Source organism: Lynx canadensis, chromosome B4, assembly GCF_007474595.2.
Source record: "Lynx canadensis isolate LIC74 chromosome B4, mLynCan4.pri.v2, whole genome shotgun sequence".
In the NCBI taxonomy this organism is placed as follows: domain Eukaryota; kingdom Metazoa; phylum Chordata; class Mammalia; order Carnivora; family Felidae; genus Lynx; species Lynx canadensis.
Window position 1 is genome coordinate 136,199,935 of NC_044309.1, and position 10,162 is coordinate 136,210,096.

Here is a 10,162-nt window from a genome sequence, read left to right on the forward strand (position 1 = left end):
CCCAAGCAGGTTCTATGCTGTGAGCACAGAGCCCGACGCGGGGCTTGAACCCACAAACTGTAAGATGGTGACCTGAGCCGAAATCAAGAGTCGGACTCTCAACCGACTGAGCCACCAGGCGCCCAGGCGACAGACTTGGTTATATTTCAACAGTTTGAAATTTACAGAAAAACAGCAAACATCCTACAGAGGGTTCCCATATGCCCACACCCAGTTTTCTCCATTATGAGCCTCTCCTATCACCGGGGTGCACTTGTTCAGGATTAATGCATTGTTATTACCCAAAGTCCGCCTTTTATCCACATTTCCTTATTTTTCCGTCCGTTTTCTGGCCAGCACCCCCTCCGGGATCCCACGTTACAGTGGCACCGCGTCTCCTTAGCGCCTCGGGGCTGTGATCACCTTGCCCGTTTTGAGGAGGGTGAATCAGGAATTCTGTAGCATCCCTCTCGGTGGGAACTTGCCTGATGTGCTTCTCGGGGTCAGACTGGGGCGACGGGTTTTAGGAGGAGCCCCAGATGCGTGAAGTGCCGACGTGACTGACCCCATGGGCGTCGGCCTCCATCACGTGGCTGACAGGCTTCTCCGCTGTGTCCTGCCTCGTTTTCTTTATAATATCGAGCACAGTCCGAAGTGTGTCTGTTGTGTTTCCTCTGATGTCCGATTAGAACGTAAGACCAGAGGCCCCTTTTGTCTTATTTATTCCCAGAGCCTGGCGCGTGGCGGAGGCTCAGCAAATTAATTAATCGACTCGGTACCTGCTTCTAGAGCACCAGTGCCGGGCAGGGGTCCCCGCGTGCTGGGGACAGAGCCCCTTAGTGCCATAGTTCCCGCCCTCAGAGAGCTTCAAGTGCACTGGGGGAGATCATTACAGACAAAGGTGTGTTCCCAGTGTAGATGTGAACAGGGAAACAACGCTTGGGTGTGGTGAGTGGGTGGGTGGGGGGTGGCCTGTGGCCTGGGGGGGGGGCAGGGTGATCAGAGAATGATACAGAAGCTTGAGACCCGAAGGATGAGTGAGAGCCAGCAGCCAGCTGGTGGGGAGGGAGATGTGTTCAGGGTGGCAGGAACGGCATGTGCAAAGGTCCTGAGGCAGAGAGGACTTGGGAGTATTTAAAGAACACCAGCAAGGAGGCAGGGTGCTCCATTGGAACCAGCCTTGCTTCGGGGAGGTGGTTTTGTCAAGGGGAGTGAAGAGGAGGGTGTGAAAAGTGGACCCAGTTATGAGGTGGGCAGAAGTGGGGTGAGGGGGGAAGTCCAGGCTCTCGAAAGTGGTAGATGCTGTTCTTCTTTCCTAGAAAAAGGGGCAGGTTTGGAGGGAGATGGATTCTTTCAGAGATGCTTTTAGGAGCACCTGAGCTGAAGGATCGTGGAGGTGGGGCTGTATCTCGAGGGGTTTCTGATTTGGGGACAGCGTCGGAAGGTGTGGGAGGGCATGAGCTGGCCTTGGAAGAGAGTCATCCGGGGAGAGACCTTGGAGACCTGCCTTGTAAAGGTCAAGGAGGACCCTGTCCTCGAGCGAACTGGGAGGGGGGGTGGTCAGAGAGGAGGGCACACGCCGGGCGAGCATGGTGTCCGTGGAAGAGAGTTCTGGAAAGCGGGAGGGGAGGCAGCTCGGCCGGGGGCTGATGGTGCGGTCAAGTCACGGGCAGGGGAGTGGGGTCCAGCTGCTGTGCTGGGATCCGGTCCGTCCAGGCGTCCATTTCGTTGCGTGACGTGCCTTCGGCGGGCTCGGCCAAGGAATCCTGTTTCTCCGCGGATCTTTTCCCCGCTGAAAGCTGTCTTCCCTTACAACACGTCACCGGTGAGTAGAACGGGAGCCTCGTCGAGAAAAGCCTCCAGCGGAAGGCTGGCCTGGAGAAAAGAGCGCGGGTCCCCGTGGGGGCTGGTGCGCCCACATCACAGCCATCACTCGGCGAAGCCAAAAATGTGGCGCCAGCCCGGACGCCCGTCACCCGACGAGTGGATCAGTGAGACGTAATAGACACGTGCGCGGGGATATTATTCAGCCACAGGAAGGAAAAAAGCACTGACACGTCGTGCGTCGCCGCGGACGAGCTTTGGAAACAGCCTGCCCAGTGAGAGGAGCCAGGCACAAAAGATCACATATTATACCGGCATGTAATTTATACGAAATCCCGTTTGTGCGAAATATCCAGACTAGGCAAACCCGTAGAGAAAACAGCTGAGTGGTTGGAAGGGGCGGGTAGGGGGTGCCTGCTCCTGGGCGCGGGGTTTCTTTGGGGCGAGGAAGCTGGTCTCCAGTTAACAGTGGTGATGGTTGCATGATCCTGCAAGCAGATTAGAAACCGCCGAATTGCACACTTTCGAAGGGTGAACTGTGTGGCGTGTGAATTCGGTCTCAGGAAAGCCGTTGAGGAGGACGGGAGTTGCTCAGAGCCCGTCAGTAACGGGCCATAGGGGACCCCCTTCTCTCCACGGCCTTAGGCTCAGGGTGACACGAGCTGCAGATCCTTTGGGAGAGGAGGGATGGACATTTTATGGCCGCGGGCCACGCGGGACAGAGCCGCTAATGTTCCTCGTGTAATCCCTCCTCCTCCAAGCCACGGTGAACGAGTTCATCCTTTCCTTTTGCTGAGAGTTTCCCCATGTACCCAAGTTCCTGCCAGGAGGACCTCCATGGCCACCGTGGTGGCTGCCCCCTGCCCGTCCTCTCACGAAGTCCCACGGGAAGTCTGGCAGCCCAGGAGGTGTTGGGGGGGGGCGGGAGATGGGCCTTTCCCATCCTGCCCCCCCGGCCGCTGTGCCGGGACGTGTCCGTCTCGGTGTCCAGCCGCCTTCAGTTCTGGGCTTGCCCAGTCATCGCCCTGGTCCACGTGGCATGGAGGGTGAGGCCATAACACTGCTTGCCCCCAGGTTCTCATCGACTGGGTCAACGACGTGCTGGTGGAGGAGAGGATCATCGTGAAGCAGCTAGAGGAGGACCTTTACGACGGCCAGGTGCTGCAGAAGCTCTTGGGTGAGTCCTCGGGCATGCCCAGCACAGGGCCACAGCAGGGCGGTCCCGGGGCCGGGACCGGGGCTCGATTCCCACAGGGCGGCACGGGTCACGCGTGCTGAGAGCCTTAGAGCCGCAGCCCTGAGCCCACGCTCCTCGGCGGTGGCTCCCGGGCCGCCTGCTCTCTGATCGTGTCCACGGTGGGCATTCCGCCAGAGCCCCCGGTCTCGGGGCTGCAGCAGGCCACACAAGGCTTCCAGAGCAGTCCTGTGGGTTGGGGGGGGGGCAGGGAAATGGGGCAAGAGCATCACCCCTTCCTGTGCGGGTCAGCCCTCCTGGCGGCCTCGCGTGCTCCCACGTCCCAACGGTGAGGCCTGTGCCGGCTAGTTCCGCGTGGGTGGGTGGCCGAGGGTCCCCAGCAGATACTCTGTGAGTGGGCTGTGCCCTGGGGGGCAGACGGGTGTGGGGTGCGGGTGGTGACGGCTGTCGGCTGGGGCCAGCGGAAGTCCCGCACCGAAGACAAAGCGCCGCAAGCAAGCGCGGGGGCTGTCGAGTCCCCCAGCTCCTGTGAGCGGCAGGGCCACGGTTTCTAGGTGTGGACGCTGCCCTTTCGTCACCACAGGGGCCGTGGGCTCCTTTTGCCGCAAGTGAAAGGACTGTGTGTCTGGGTCCTCCCCTCCCCCGCCCCCCAAGACGCCGGAAGGGTCCCTCGGCTTCAGGGCGCCCTGATGTGTTTTGGGGGTCCCCGAACACCCTGCGAGGTGGCCTCAAGGACGCAGTGTCCCCTTGTATGTAGATAACACGCTTCCTAGAGGTCAAGAGCAGATCCTGAGCCCCCAGCATCCGGGGGGGGGCTGCCGTCCTGCTGCCTGGGCTCCCAGCTGCCCTGTTGTCGTAGCAGGGACTTGACATTTCTCCCCGTTGTCGTAGCAGAGACTTGACAGCTGCAGGGCCTGGGGGCCGCCGCTCAGGGGAGGGCGCCCAGGGTGGGAGGACCCTTCCTCAGGCGGGGCGTTCCTGGGCGGGGCGTTCCTGGGCGGGGCTTGCGCCCTCTGTGCGTGGCCGCTCTTGGGGGACCCTCTGATTGGAGGGAGCCCTGGGGGGGCTGGGAGGAGGGAAACCGCCCAGTAACCCGCGCGGAGGACGCAGGATCGATGGCCCACGTGTCGTGTCCTTATCCACCTTGCCCTCAGAAAGTACCTTTGTCATGTTTGTTTTGGTCATTCCTCTGTTGGGCAACGTTTCATCGTGTGGCAGGTGTGGATCTAGGCTCTGGGGACGCAGTGGTAGCAAGAGGGAGGGGGTCCCCCTCGCCCAGCCGTCCCCCTACATTCTGGCAGAGGGAAGAAAGAGAAACATCATGGGTCGCAAACAGACGCTTTAAGAGAGTGGCCAACGGCAAGGAAAGGAAGCCAGAGGGTCACGGGGCAGAGAGGGGCCGGGCGGTGGGGGCAGCCCCTCTGGAGATTGGACGTCTGAGCAGGCGTCTGCACAGCCAGCCTCAGAAGAACGTTCCAGGCCAAGACTCTGAGGTGAGGAAGAGGCTGTAGCATTTAAAGCCCAGTGACAGGAGGCTGCGAGACGTGGGGGGAGGGGGTGGGGGCCTGGATAAAACCAGATCACACGCAGCTCTGGTGGACAAAGGCTTTTATTGCAAGTGACAGGGAGCCACTGGAGGTTTTGAGCAGGGCCGTGACATGATCTGAGTTAAGGGTTTTAAAAAGTCACCTGGGCTTCTGGGTACAGAATGGAGGGGGCGGGGGGCGGGAGTAGGAGCTGAGATAGTCAGAACGCTGTTAGGACAGCCTGGGCCTCAGATAAAGAGGCTCAGACTGCGGTGGAGGTGTAGACCCCGGGAGGGTGTGTTGGAGGTGGAGGCTGCCGGAGGAGTCAAGGCCGACGGCCAGGTTTGTGTTCTGAGCACCCGGTGAATGAGGAGCCCCTTGGGAACCGCAAGGTGGGTGGGGGACGAGGAGGTGGCTTTACCTCGGTGGGGGCCCGTCCTCCCTGAGTCGCGGCCGGTGGGGGTGGAGCTCGGCGGTGCAGAGATGATGTTTAACACCGTGGGATCCGATGGCCTCTCCTGGAGAGGGAGTTCAGATTCATGATTTGGCTGCTGCGGTCCAAGAATAAATCTGAAATGTTATCGGGATTGTTAATAATGATCACAAGTTTATTACTAAAGATGTTGGGGGTGGGAGTTGCCTGGCTGGCTCAGCTGGTTAATTAAGCATCCGCCTCTTGATCTCAGCTCAGGTCACCGTCTCGCAGTGGTTTGTGAGTTCAAGCCCTGCGTTGGGCTCTGTGCTGACAGGGCAGAGCCTGCTTGATGCTCTGTCTCTCTCTCTGCCCCTCCCTTGTGCGCACACTCTCCCTATTTATGAAAGAATAAGTGAACGTTTAAGAAATGTTTAAACATTGAATAATGGTCAGGTTGAGCCATTGTATTTTACACCTGAAACTAATATAATGCTGTATGCAAATTGTACGTGAATAGGAAACGATGTCAGGATTTTGATGTTTTATTTATTTTCATTTATTTAAAAAATGTTTATTTTTGAGAGAGAGAGAGGAGTGCGCCTACATGTGTGCATGAGTGGGTGAGAGGCAGAGAGAGAGAGAGCAGGCTTCCACACAGAGCCCCACGTGGGGCTCGAACCCGTGAACCACGAGATCATGACCTGAGCAGAAGCCAAGAGTTGGATGCTTAACTGCCTGAAACACCCAGGTGCCCCAGAATTTTAATGGTTTGGATCGTCGTGTTGATAGGGTCATTCTCAGGGTCACCCTCAGCACTGTCCGGGACTGCATTGTCCTCGGGGTCACTAAACTAGAAATATGTGATGGCAGACTCTCCTTTTCAATAGAGAAGGGGCGGGAGCCCACGGACCTTAGGCTGACACCGGGTGCGAGCAGCCTTCCGACGTGTCACCAACTGCCCTCCTCATCCGTGGCAAAGACCTAGCTCCCCTTTGGCTCTTGGACCCAAAGAATTGGCTGTGGGTGATGCTGTTATTGAAACAGTGCCCTGACCTGGGGGAGATGCCTCCTAGCGTTTTCAGAAGCAGACTCAAGAGTATTATACTCCCTTAGATTTTTTCTTTCTGGTTCTTTTGCACCTATCTGTGGCTTCATTCTCCCAGTTGCTCAAAAAACGTTGTGTCCTAAGCCTTCGTGTTAGCAGGGTGGCCGCGGTACCCTGTGTCCGGATCCCGGGACAGGCTGTGAATTTGCATCCACATTTCAGCCTTGGCTGCTCACGAAGGATGCTGGTGCCTCCCTGGTGGTGAGTGACGGGGCGTCTGTAGAGCAGGTGTCTGGTAAGGGTTCTCGCCCCGCAAGGCATGTCCTTTGGGTCCCCGTCTTTCGGTGGCCCCAGCGGGTGCAGCCCTGGGTCTGGAGCCGCTGTGGGACCGCCTGCTACGTAGGTGACCACCTACAGACCGACGTGAGGCTCACTCTGGCTCCGGCAGCCTCTTTTATCACGGAGCAGACGCCCTCCCTTCCCATTGGAAGATCTTCTCTCCCGCGTGTCAAGCAGACGGTTTGACACGCTCCTCTGAGGAAAAGAACAAAGGGAGAGAATATTCAGATATTAACAGGAAATCAGCGTGTCTCGCCCGGTTGTATCGCTGATGACGTCACCCGTGGGATCACGTGGCCCCTGAGCCCGGGACACCAGGAGTCCTATCGGGAGTGTAGACAAGACATTCGGCTCCCTGTCCAAAGGCAGAAGCCAAGGCCAGGAGGAGTTTGTGGCCGAGTGCCAAGGCCAAAGCTGACTTCTGTGCGTCTAGAGAGAGGAGAGGTCAGAGGCCTGGGCCCCGGGTGGTCGGGAAGGGGTCGGGAAGCGGAGGGGCCCGGAGAGGGGTCTGAAGGGTCCAGCCATGAGGGCGGAGGCACCAGGCAGGCGCCGTGTTCCGGAGGGAGGGGTAGAGGAGAAGGTGATTTGAGGAGGCGGGAGTGGCTGTGAGGACGCAGACTGGGTTGGGCCTCGTGAGATCACCAAGTGCAAGTCATTGGCAGGACCCCAGACGCGTCCCTCTTCTTGGGAGCAGACTCCGAGGCAGCTGCTGACCCTGCCAGGTGGCAGGTTTTGGTGGATGTGACTCTTCTGCGGGTGGACCTTCTGTGGGCAGAGGGAGGGTGCCCACGCTGGGGACCCGGGGGCTCCCCGGCTGGCTCCTGTCCTGCTTCTAACTCCGGGCACTCCCTTCTCCTTGCAAGAGGCAGGCCCTTCCGGCGTAAGGAGTGTCCACGGCCCCGCGTTCAGCATCACCCCCGTTTGCCTGTCGTTTCCGAGAATCCGCCCTCCCCTTCCTCCGTCCCTTTCTGTGCTCTGAAGGCAGGTCCTGGCCGCCGCACAGCCCTGAGCCGCCCCCGCAGCCCGTCCGTAGGCAGAGTGATGCCTGGAAATGCCGGCAGCCAGATATTTTATTCTCTCCCACGGGGCAGAGCCCTCCAGGACAGCCGCAGGCAGCACCCAGGCGTAGCCAGCCTCCTCGGGTCCTGTCTCGGGCTGAATTGTGTCCCCCAGAATCCATAAGTTGAAGTCCTAACCCCCAGGTCCTCAAATGGAGACTGGGTCTTTCTAGAGGTCGTTAAGTTAAAATGAGGTCCTTGGGGGTAGACCCTAAACCCGTATGGCTGGTGTCCCTTTAAGGAGATCGGGACAAGGACACATGGTGGGGGCAGGAGGGGGGAAACCCATGTGAGGACACAGCGGGAAGCGGCCCGTCTGCAGGCCAAGGAGAGGGGGGGCCTCAGGAGAAGCCAGCTCTGTCCACCCCCTGATCTCAGACTTTCATCCTCCAGGATCACGAGCACGTACATTTTCACTGCTTAAGTCCTGGGTCTGTGGTGTTCTGGAACTGCAGCCCTAACGAGCTAGCACAGGTCCCTTCCCGTCTCCATCCCCCCCCCCCCCCCCCACCCCGGGTACCACGGCCGCGTTCAGTCTGCAGGGTTGGCTGGCGGAGCTGACCGCAGAGGTGTGCTGGGCGCCCCTTCTGGTGGGCGAGGCTCTCAGACCACACAGCTCTGTAACCCTCCTTCCTTCCCCAGGCTCCACCCTGCAACACCTGGGTGGGGGGGCTGCTGTGTATTTTCAGGGTGATCATGCAGACAGACAGCTGTGGGTTATTCAGCCAGGACCTACTCGATGCGGAGGGACATCAAAATATATAAATGGGGACCGTTCCCATTTCCTGCAGCAAAGTTTTGTTTTGTTTTTAGTACTCACCGCTGCCGACCTGATGTTACTTAGATGTGGTGCCTCCCCACTAGAGAGCTCTCTGGTCTGTGCTGTATCTAGCCCCAGGACAGTGCCTGGCGCACAGAAGGTGCTCATATTGTGAGCTGATGGAGGGAGGGAGGTGGGTAGGTGGGCAGGAGGGAAGAGAGGGAGGGAGGGAGACAGGGAGGGAGGAAGGAAGGGAGGGAGGGTGGGAGGAAGCGGGGAGGGAGGGGAGGGAGGGAAGAAAAGAATGAAGGAAGGAAAGCAGGAAGGAGGGAGGGAGGAGGGGAGGAAGCAGGGAGGGAGGGAGGGAAGGGAGGGAAGAAAGGAGTGAAGGAAGGAAAGCAGAAAGGAAGGGGGGAGGGAGGAAGGAAGGGAGGGAGGGAGGAAGGAAGCAGGGAGGGAGGAAGGGAGGGAGGAAGGAAGGAAGGAAAGCAGGAAGGAAGGAGGAAGGGAGGGAGGAAGGAAGGAAGGAGAAAGGGAGGGAGGAAGGAAGGGAGGAAGGAAGAAGAAGGGAGGGAGGAGGGAGGAGGAGGAGGGAGGAGGAGGGAGGGCGGGTCCCAAGCCCCGCAGGCATTGCTGTATAACATCATCCTGGAGGAAGCATCCAAAGTGCTTGCATTTCTTCTCTTCGAGGGAGGAGAGCACCTGGGGAGAGGACGTTGAAACAGCGGGGCCTCCAGAGCAAATGCTGAGCCCAGGGCTCTGGGGGGACCACTGAGACCAGCCTGGACTGCACTGCTTTTACGCCGCCCCTCCCGTCGGTGCCGCGGCCGGCAGCCGCCCCCCGGCCCGCAGGTGCCTCTGCCTCTGCGGTGCCGCTGCTGTTGCTTCCCGGAGGAGACCCGTCCGGAGACACCCACGCCTTAGCAGGCGGGGACGTGGAGGGGCCCCGTGGCTGAGGCCGGGCTCGGGGTCAGTCCCCCACCTCCAGGTGGCCGGTCTTGTGTGGCTCCGCCGGGTTGCTCCCCGCTCCCCGTGGGTGACGAGGTAGCGGCGGTACCTGGGAGCGTCTCGTGGTCCTTACGCGGCGTCCGGATGTCAGAGAACCAAGAAGGGCACCGTGAGCGCGGGGAGGCGGAAGGCCACATCCGAGACCCCCTGTGTTCTTCCTTGGAGCCCCCTTCCCGCCGTGCTCCAGCTCCCTCCCTACACGCCAGCCCCCTGCTTCCGAGGGCACCTCGAGTCGCTTTTTCCACTTTGTGAGCACGGAGCGTTCCCAGGTTGTACCCTCGAACCCCACACCCCCTTTCCGTCCCGGCGTCCTTCCCCAAGGAAGGACTGGGAAGCTCGGAGCTGCGGGGCTCCCCGCTGCTCGGGGACGACGTGTCCCCCCCCCCCCCCCCACCGGCACAGGGCACAGGAGGTTCCCCGCTGCGGCCAGGCGAGCGGGTGGCCCTGACGCCCTGCCTCCTACTCTCGCCCCTTCTTGTTGCAGAAAAGCTGGCGGGCTGCAAACTGAACGTGGCGGAGGTGACGCAGTCCGAGGTAGGGCAGAGGCAGAAGCTGCAGACGGTGCTGGAAGCCGTGCACGGCCTGCTGCGGCCCCACGGCTGGGCGCTCCAATGGACCGTCGACTGTGAGTAGCCCCGGGGGCCACAGAGCCTGTCCCCTCGGCTCTCCACGGTGTCATTCGCTGGGGCTTCTGGGCCTGCGCTTTCCAAACCCGTTCAGGCTGCTGCCCCATGGGAGGCGGCTGGGACAGGACGGCGTCCCCACGCTTGGGAACCAGCTCCTAGGTGAGAGAGGAGGTCTCCCGTCTTATCTTCTTGTCCCCCGTGCTTCAGAGGAGAGAGGAGTTGTTTCTGGTCTGGGGCGTCAGGGGCGGCTTGCAGAGGAAGGAGGGGAAAGACGGAGGAGCTCCGTGGGGCTCCGGAAGGGACCCAACCCCAGGTCCCCGTGGCGCCAGCACCAAAAGGGCTGTTTCACCCGTGACCCACTGTGGCAGGTCCTCGGGAAAGGAATCA

At 60.2% G+C, this 10,162-nt stretch overlaps 1 long non-coding RNA gene across 1 annotated transcript; it reads left to right on the forward strand.

The window, feature by feature from the left end:
• The first annotated feature begins 5,656 nt into the window (after positions 1-5,656).
• On the forward strand, positions 5,657-9,627 carry LOC115517843. Its single transcript, XR_003970085.1, has 3 exons — positions 5,657-6,767; positions 8,195-8,301; positions 8,832-9,627. It is a non-coding gene; the product is annotated as an uncharacterized LOC115517843 (long non-coding RNA).
• Positions 9,628-10,162: the final 535 nt, after the last annotated feature.